Raw genomic sequence first — 9,246 nt, forward strand, 5'->3', positions numbered from 1 at the left:
GTATTGATTTACATGTGAATAACGTTCTCTATCCCATCTTATATCGTTCTTATTTTCTTATTTATCAATCTGGTTGATTGTCAATTCTTTGTCAATTCACACAAGAATTTAATATAATTTTCCATTATAAATATAATTCGTTTTCCCTATATTGCATGAAATTCTAGATATTATCTCAATTTATGTCCTGTTTCGCTACGAGGGAGCTAGTGTATTATTGGCCAAACAGCTCTAATAGCAATTACTAATTTACTGCAATCAGAACTGTTACTTCACTGTAGAGTCAGCTTGAACTGTATAAAGTCTCTGGAATATGTGTTCAAAATTGAAAGTAAATTGATGAAAGCAATCAATTTTATGATCGAACATAACATACAAATTGCAAAAGCCTGGAGTCCAAACTGAGAACTACTATGCTCGTTCAATTGCAGTATATTTCATTGAACGTTTTTATAAAATTCCATAATTTTTCCAGGTGCTTCACACTCACGTTCAGAGCGAGTGAAATAATTGCATTCATATGACTAACTGAAAATTTATAAAAAGAAAAAAAATGTGAAGAAACAAAGTGAATTTTCGATGAAGGTTGAAAACGCAGGCGAGTTCATTAACTGATACCACACATATGCCAAACTAACACAGCAAACAGACCAACAGCTAGCTAATGGATGAACATTGTTCAGCGAGAGTGTTGCTGGTCGCTGTTATGATGTTAGCTTGACGTTCGATCCCTCGAGATTTACATTTGTTCGATAATTCATTATGTTTGACTGGAATTCAAACAGGAATACCCAATCACATACCATCGATGAGTCAATGGGCCGATGCATTTCAAATGTTTTTCCATGAATGCATATTGTAGTGATAGCTAGTGCACTTAATATGGAAGCAAAAAAGTAACCTACATTCAGCTCACTTCCAATCAATAACTGGACTAATAAATGTGTTCTATGAATTTTAATAACTCACCCTTTGGCTTGATATCTCACAATCAAATTGCATTCCAATATTACCCAATATTCCAATATTATAGTTTGACACATGCAATTGGATCCAGAAAGAGTATAGATGTTTATTTACCTTCCTTTTCTATATTCTCTGATTGGAACGTGGTGTACAGTAGAGTACATCATTCAACTGATAGTTTTCACGGATGAACCGGTTTTCGAGTCTGTTTCTGGTTGAATTCGTGTTTTATTAATCAAACATACGTATCCATTTGAGCTTAATATAGGTGGTGGAGCTCGGAATTTCTTACTAAGCTATAGAGATGATTCATAATTATGTTGTATCCAGTTCAAATTGTTGATTGAATTCATAGATAAATTATAAACAATCTATATTTCATAGAGAAAAATGGACAATTTATGTTCATGAATATCCGCGTTGAGAATATAAGTGATGGTACAGACGATATAGGAAAATTTAAATAATGCTTCAAGTTTCATAATAGCTTGGAAGTATGAAAGTGATAATAAGAAAAATAAAATTTGAAATAGTTTTGTATCTATCATTAATTATTAATGATCATTAATCCATCTTTCACGATATTTATAAGAGTCCCCAGATTCAATATAATTTTCTTTAAATGTCATTTAAACCCAATAATTTCATTCATAAACCAATAAGAGAATCACTATAGGGAATTGAATGCCTTTTCACTGCTAGGGATCAATTGGATTAGGTTGTAGGAAAATCATATTTATATTAATTATATTATTCATATTTTATTATATTCATATTAATTATAATTATCATTCATTGATCAAATATACACAAATTATTATTCTCCCATGTCATGAGATTATCTAGTGATCTTCTATGAGAGAGTTGAAAAAAATAATTTGAAGCAAATGAGAACGTTGGTTTATTAATCATTTTTTGAACTGTATTAAACGTTGGTACCTTTGCAATTCGGAGCAAGAATTTATTTCTTGAACAAAGGGAATATCACTGATATCAAATAATATGAATTAATCGGTCAATCTTTCTGCTATCTTTAATCTATTCATGGTCGTTAGTTATTCAAATATTATATTTCATATCTCTTCATCTTTGAAACTCCTGTCACCGATTATCAATGATCTGTTCTGAAGAGACAACAATCTGAATTGAGAATTATTATCATCATATGTGTGGTCCTTATCATTTTTGTGTCCAGTCACGTATGTTTTTTCGGAAAGAATCTTCAATAATAAATTTCCAATTGAGAAGATGATAGGATGAGGAGGAGGCGTGGCTTGAAAAATGTTATCTCGTATTTGGCTGTTTGAACAGGATGAAAACCAGATGGGGTCGAAGCAAAGTTATGAGCGGTCAAGGCTAAAGGGCTTATCAACCTTACAACATCCTTATGTACCTGTCCTCCTTAAATATAGACCGAAACAAACAGATGAGCAGACACAGACCACCCTGTAAAAGTCCCCTCCCCCATAACAACTTCACCAATCCAACTCTAGGCGATTCAATAGTAGAACAATAGTAGCAATTTGAATAGAAATGCATGATGATTGAACCAGACAAGCGCTACCGAACATTCATAGCAACTTCTCGTCTTGTCACATGAAAGAATCTTATCAAGAGAAGCATCTAAGTTCCATTCTGCCTGTATTCGGCATACTAGTCCATAATATTATTCAGCACGTGTATAAAATAGCTCTAAGCTGCTTGAAATTCTCCTCTAATGACATATGGAACAGTAGCAACGATTATTATTATTCATTGTTTGAGCTGTTCCACTGTCCACTGGTTTGGTGAAAAACATAATGATATCTTGGAATAGTTTTCATTGTTGAAAGTAGTGAAACACTTAACATCATTTGACATTTATGAATATATATTTTTGTGAACGTCTTCCTATGGAACATAATGTTGTTTCTCTTGAGAATCTTGATAAATTAGAGATATCTGACAACATTATGGAGACAAAACTTTTCAGCCGACTCCACCTAAACTTGATAGTATTCTTCTCTCAATAATTCAATTTCAGATTATATTCTTGATAATTATTGAACCTTCAGATTTTCATTGGCTTCTTACCTCTACCCTTCCTCAGACCATGATGAATGTCTTTGTTTTACTCTGTATTATTTATTGCTGTCTGCGATGAGTCAACAATTTACGTTGAGTATCCGCGATAAGTCAATGATTGGTCAACAATTTTATGTTTTACTCAATTTTTTATTCAATTTCATACATGTTTTTCGAATAATTTGGTTTCTTCAAGTATAAAATATTAGAAGCATGATTTGTTTAAATTTTGATGTCTTGAATTCATATGATCTAGTATACGATGAGACTGCACATAAGACGGTGATTGCGTCACAATGAGGAATATTTCCACACTAGAAGTTTTTGGCAAGAGACAAAGTTGGAGAACTTCACCATAATATTCCTTGTTTCTCAATAAAATCTTCAAAAGAAAAATACTGAGCAACTTCTATAATTTGTGTTGATGATCACGTAATCAGTAGACTCAACAATTACCACTTTGGGTTCTGTATAATTTTCTGCGGTTGAGAAGAAGCCCTTATTTTAGTTTGATTCACTGCCGATAGGAGATGATGTGAATGGAAACCTGAGATTACTTGCCTCCTTTGTCGAGAGATTAGAACTGTTGTAGGTCTCAGTGAGGAAGATCCCAGTAACTCAAGTACTACAGTACTTGCAATTTCAAATAGAAATTGCTGGTTGCATTGCAGAAATTTCCTCCTCGTTCCGATTTGGAACGAGATTCTCTCTTCCAAACATAACTCATTTTATCTACGCTTTTTGAGCCTCTGCTCTACTGGAACGATTTTATTAGATGGTCTCTTCATTTTTCAAGATTTCCGGTTTCCTCTTCGATTCATTTTTACTTTCCTTGCCCTATTACCATAGGTAAGGAAAGTATTGCTTTCCAAAAAAATTAAGGTACCCTAATCTCAAGTTTTCTATACGTTTCAAGGTCCCTTGAGTCCAAAAACATGATTTTTGGGTATTGGTCTGTGTGTGTGTATGTGTGTATGTGTGTATGTGTGTGTGTGTGTATGTCTGTGAACACGATAACTCCATTCCTAATCAACCGATTGACTTGAAATTTTAAACTTAAGGTCCTTATACCATGAGGATCCGACAATAAGAAATTCAATAAAATTGAATTCAAAATGGCGGGAAAAATGGCGGATAATTACTAAAAAACCATGTTTTTCACGGTTTTCTCGAAAACGGCTCTAACGATTTTCTTCAAATTCATACCATGGATAGCTATTTATAAGCCCTATCAACTGAAATGAGTCTCATTTCTGAGAAAATTCCAGGATCTCTGTAATATTCTTGAGAAAATGGCGGATAATGACTAAAAAACCATGTTATCCACGGTTTTCTCGAAAACGACTCCAACGATTTTCTTCGAATTCATACCATGGGTAGCTATTTATAAGCCCTATCAACTGGCATGAGTCTCATCTCTGGGAAAATTGCAGGAGCTCTGTAATATTCTTGAGAAAAATGGCGGATAATTACTAAAAAACCATGTTTTTCACGATTTTCTCAAAAATAACTTGACCGATTTTTTTCAAATTCATACCCTGTATGTTTATTTATTAGCTTCATCAACTGGCATGAGTCTCCACTCTAAGAAACTGATGGGGGGGTCTACCCCATCCTTGAGAAATGGACTTAGTAACCTCCTTCTCATGCATGAGGTAGGTAGGTAGCGCAGTTCATAAAAAGAACACGAGATATTTCATCTGTAGAACAGCTGTTTTGACGACTTTAAAAAAATGACGACTAAAAAAAATCTTCGAATTTCACAATTTACTCAAAGGAAAAAGTACCTCTGAAAACAATTATATATACACATATAGAGAAGTCTGATCATAGCTTCAAATATGAGCAAGTTGTGTGAGTGCACCACACCAGATTTTTCTTGTTATTTTCTCTCTTCCCTGACTTTCCTCACTTCCTCTTTCGCCTCGATTTCCACCTTTCCCATTACATCCTTTTATATCCATCTCATATCTCCCTTTCCCTCCAATACTCTTGGAGCTCACTCAAGCAAACTTCAAGGCTTCTAAACATCTTATATTTTTTACCTGAAATCCCTGAAGATTTGAATCATCGTTGTACATAATAATACCCCTCTATCACGCTCAAACTAAAATTAACGTGAAGAAGTTTCCGAAAATCTTTGTAGCACTCAGGTTCTTGTCATTAAATAATTTTTTAAACGATACTCCAAGGACTAAACCATACGGTGCGTTTTATCAGGCGTTTTCAGGCGTGCCCGCAGGCTGGAAAGCTCTCCACTTGGCTGATTGGGTTGGCGTACAGGAATCAACTGATAATTTTATTAGCCAAACTTAGTGCTCCCCGACCTGCTGATTCGCCAAAAAAAAAAAACGCTTCGTGTGGCTTGGCACTAAAGTTGCGAGCCGAAAGAGTGGGTCGCGGTTGAACTCTCGGTTTCCATCGATGCAACTAATCAGCTGGCAATGATAAAAAATGTGGATGTCATCGTGCTGAAACTCTATCGAGACTTGACCATTCTGTCAACTCCGATACACTACATGAAGGTCGATCACGAGCGGACGAGCGCAACCTAAACTGATGAAAGTTAACATCAACCTGACATTTCTGTTTGTACCCTTACTCTATACATAATTCTTAGAAAAAACAAGAAATCCCCTTTAAAATGTTATACCCACTATTTCTACTGTTATTTGTAGTAATAATTTATTAATTTCAGGATAACTTCGAAGGATCTGGCCAGTATCCTGATGTGAACTGGCGAGAGAAAGAAGGGTTCTTCGTAAGTCAGATTTATTTCTGAGAATATGTGCGGTTTTGGTTTTATACTTAACAGCACTAATTGATGACGTATTTTTAACTTGTTTGCTTCTCACAGCTGAGTGACAAAACTTTTCAATTCACAATGAGAATAAAACCATTGCTCGCTAATTTATTTCTAGGCTCAGGCTCATCAACTACTACCAAACTGTGTAGAATTTAAAATATATTTATCTACTTATTCTTTTAACAAAAATTGGAAGTGATTTTTTCTTCTATGCTATTACTCCTCTGCCAGTTAATGCTGGAAAATTAACCATCGAGCTCTTGAAACATGGGTATTTGTTAGTGCACTGTTCTTTTCGATTGATTTTGATGTAGTGTTATGTATTACTGAGATGAATTCGACTGAGGTGATGGACTGTATGGCATAGATGGATTGGTGATGGGTCAAACTGATTTCAGGTTGTGAAATGAGAAAGAGAGATTTCTATCATTTATCAATTTTTTGGGAGTGGAGGTTATTATTATAAATTATTCAATGATTGCAGTATAAGACTGTTTTCTCCCTTCAGGTGGCAGGAGAGCTCACATTTGGATTCCTGAAATTTGGAAACTATTACGACACAATACCCAGAATACCAATGTTTGCTCTTTGCTTTAAGCATGGAAAAATACAGTAATAGCATGAATTTTGTTGAAAATTTTGAAATTAACAAGCATTTCAACCCAACTTAACAACACAGTAATCCATACAGAATGCAGACTGAAATCAAAATGTCTTGCATTAAAACTGATTCATTACATTTTTTCAAAAATGATCAGCTGGTGGGGGTTGATAGAAAAATCAGTCTAGAAAAACAAACTATGTAGTCATTTAGGTTAGATGGTTAAGTGAATAAATAGCATTAGTGATTTTTCTATAGAAAATTTGAAATGGATTGAAAATTCTAGGAGTTTTTGTACGCATTGGATTCAAAGAGGTAACAAAATTTTAATTACTTCAAGATTATTGTGCAAAATTCAAATTTCCTTGGAAAATTCTGACTTTTTTCAAAGCGGTAAAATTATATTAATGCTCTATTCTCTCAGCAAGAAATATTCTATTTCCAGTTTGATTTGTTAACTAAATAATATGAGTTACAGCTCATTTGAAGATGGGAACAGCTTGGAAAAGAGATTGGGATTGATAGAGGATAAGAGACTTCAGAGAGTCTTCCACTGCACAAGGCAGAAGCGCAGCACTTATTATTTGACAATAAGAGATGATGATGACAATTACAAATTTCCATCCAGAAGAAAATTGTTCGGAGTGAGTAAAACTACACTCAGAAGCTCTGTAGAGAAAAAGACATGCGGCGAAAAAATGGAGAAGAAAGGCTTGAAGAATTTTCCCAAGAAATGGGATAAGAGAAGGAAAATTTCTGTGGAGTTGGAGAAGCTGATGAATGATTTAAGTGATCAGAATTCGAAACTACCAAAGTTATTCCAAAGTGCTTTGGGAGGTGATAAGCAATCTTTTAAAAGGACTGAGTTCAAAGATACTCTGAAGAGAAACTTTAGAGCCAACATGAGAATCAGCTTTCTAGAAGAGCGAATTCAGAGAGAAAAAATGCAATTCAATGTAGAGACTGAAAAAATTAATACTTTGAAAACAAGATTGATGGACCTTAAAGAGGAATTTGATAACTACGTGGATACTGATCACAAAAGTACTATGACTATCATGGATTCTACAAAAGCTATAGTGAAACTTAATCAGAAAAAAATGCATCACCTGAAGTCAACTCTTTCGGATTTAGGCTCAATAAAAAGTGAAATGAATGACCTCCATGAAGATTATGAGAAGTGTAGAGGCTGTGAACGGTTCTTAAACATGATCAGCACTGATAGTCAGAAAAAAAGTGTTGATTGGACTTCACGCTCCAGTTTCATTGGAGATACAGGTGATACAGGTGAATTCAATCTCCAGAATACTGAAGAGCTTCACAAAGTATTTTATGAACAAGAGTTTGTTTGCTACAGGCTCATAGAGCAAGTGTCAGAGTTGGAAGTGATTCTAGAGAATACGCAGGAGGCCATCTCTCGAACAGAATTTATTTTCGATGCATTCATGACGCATCTGGAAAACATAAGGTTGAAGCTGGAAGATGGCATCCGGTTGGAAGAAAAGGCTTGTGAAGATGCTGAAAGTTATGCCATTCAGCTTATTGGAGGACCACTCTATGACGTCATAGCAGGTCGTCACTTCCTCATGATTTCAAGCTACCTACAAGAACTCTACCAACTTTGCTTTGTAAGCAGTAACTACTCTCTCTCGCCATCCGAGATGTTTTCTGCTTTAGAAGGAGAATACAGAGCTTTACAGTTTGAAGAAGACACTTTTCCTGCCGCTTTGTACCGAGAGGTGTTAATAAAGTATCAATTGAAAAACAGAAAAAAATCAGAATTATCTAAGAGAATGCGCAAAGAATTGATTGAGCTTGATAGCAAAACATCGAGATTTTTGAAGCTTTTAGAGCCTCCAAAGAAAATGGTCACTAGAAAGATTATTCATAGATCACATTTGATAGAGAAACCTGCAAAAGGAAGACCGCCTTCTCCCCCTATTTCAGATAGAGAGAAACTTTACTTGCTGCTATTCACAAATCGTTGCGATATTGAATCATTAACAAAACACAATGTACGAGTAAATGTTGATCAAGCTTTCATTGACAAATATTTTCCTAAATAAAGTGAATTTGATGATTTTTTGTCAACAATTTTAGTTTGGTCATTTAATAAATGATGAAAATTAACAACAGTGACTGTATTTGGGTGGATATTATCCTAATGGATTATCAATTGGATGAATACAATAATTGTATTATTCCAATAAATTTTATTTCCATGAATATTATTCGCCAAAAATTCAGTATGGAAATTATGGAAAGAATTCCCAACACCACCATTGAGTATTTGCATCCGATATATTTAAAAATGTAATTCATCATTGACTGACAGTAATGCTGAGTTTATAATGAAGTATGGAGGATTTTGAATAGCTGTTAAGTTACATACTTATTTTCGAACGAAACTAAAAAAACTTGGATATTTGCATTTTAATAAATATTGGGGAAGGGGAGAAATAACAAGATTGAAATTACGTATGGAGAATAACATTTGAAAAATGGCACCCGTTTTTTGACCAAACACTCCTGTAAACGTTGTGAGAAGTTGATGACAGAGTATCTTGCAAGGAATAACCTCGCCTTAACTGCCGTGAGAGAAAAGTTGGTAAACGTTAACAAATCTAGTCCAGTCATTGAATGCTCGAAAAAGGGTGTAGAGGGAAGAGTTTGGAAGACAATTCTTGACCCCGCGGTTCTGTTTAGAGTAGTAAGGAGGTGGACATAATATCAAAAGTCCCAACTCCTACCCCTTGTTCTTATGGGATGGATGTAGTTCAAACGTAATATTTTTGGGGTTTTTGCATAT

General features: G+C 34.6%; 1 long non-coding RNA gene across 2 annotated transcripts in view; it reads left to right on the forward strand.

Moving 5' to 3' along the window:
• The window catches only part of LOC120351270, a 49,633-nt gene extending 43,842 nt beyond the window's left edge, over positions 1-5,791 (forward strand). For both annotated transcript variants that reach the window (XR_005571270.1, XR_005571269.1), the window contains exon 3: positions 5,729-5,791. This is a non-coding gene — a long non-coding RNA (uncharacterized LOC120351270). The remainder of the gene's footprint in view (positions 1-5,728) is intronic.
• The last annotated feature ends 3,455 nt before the right edge of the window (positions 5,792-9,246 follow it).

Source organism: Nilaparvata lugens, chromosome 5 (genome assembly GCF_014356525.2).
Source record: "Nilaparvata lugens isolate BPH chromosome 5, ASM1435652v1, whole genome shotgun sequence".
Lineage (NCBI taxonomy): Eukaryota > Metazoa > Arthropoda > Insecta > Hemiptera > Delphacidae > Nilaparvata > Nilaparvata lugens.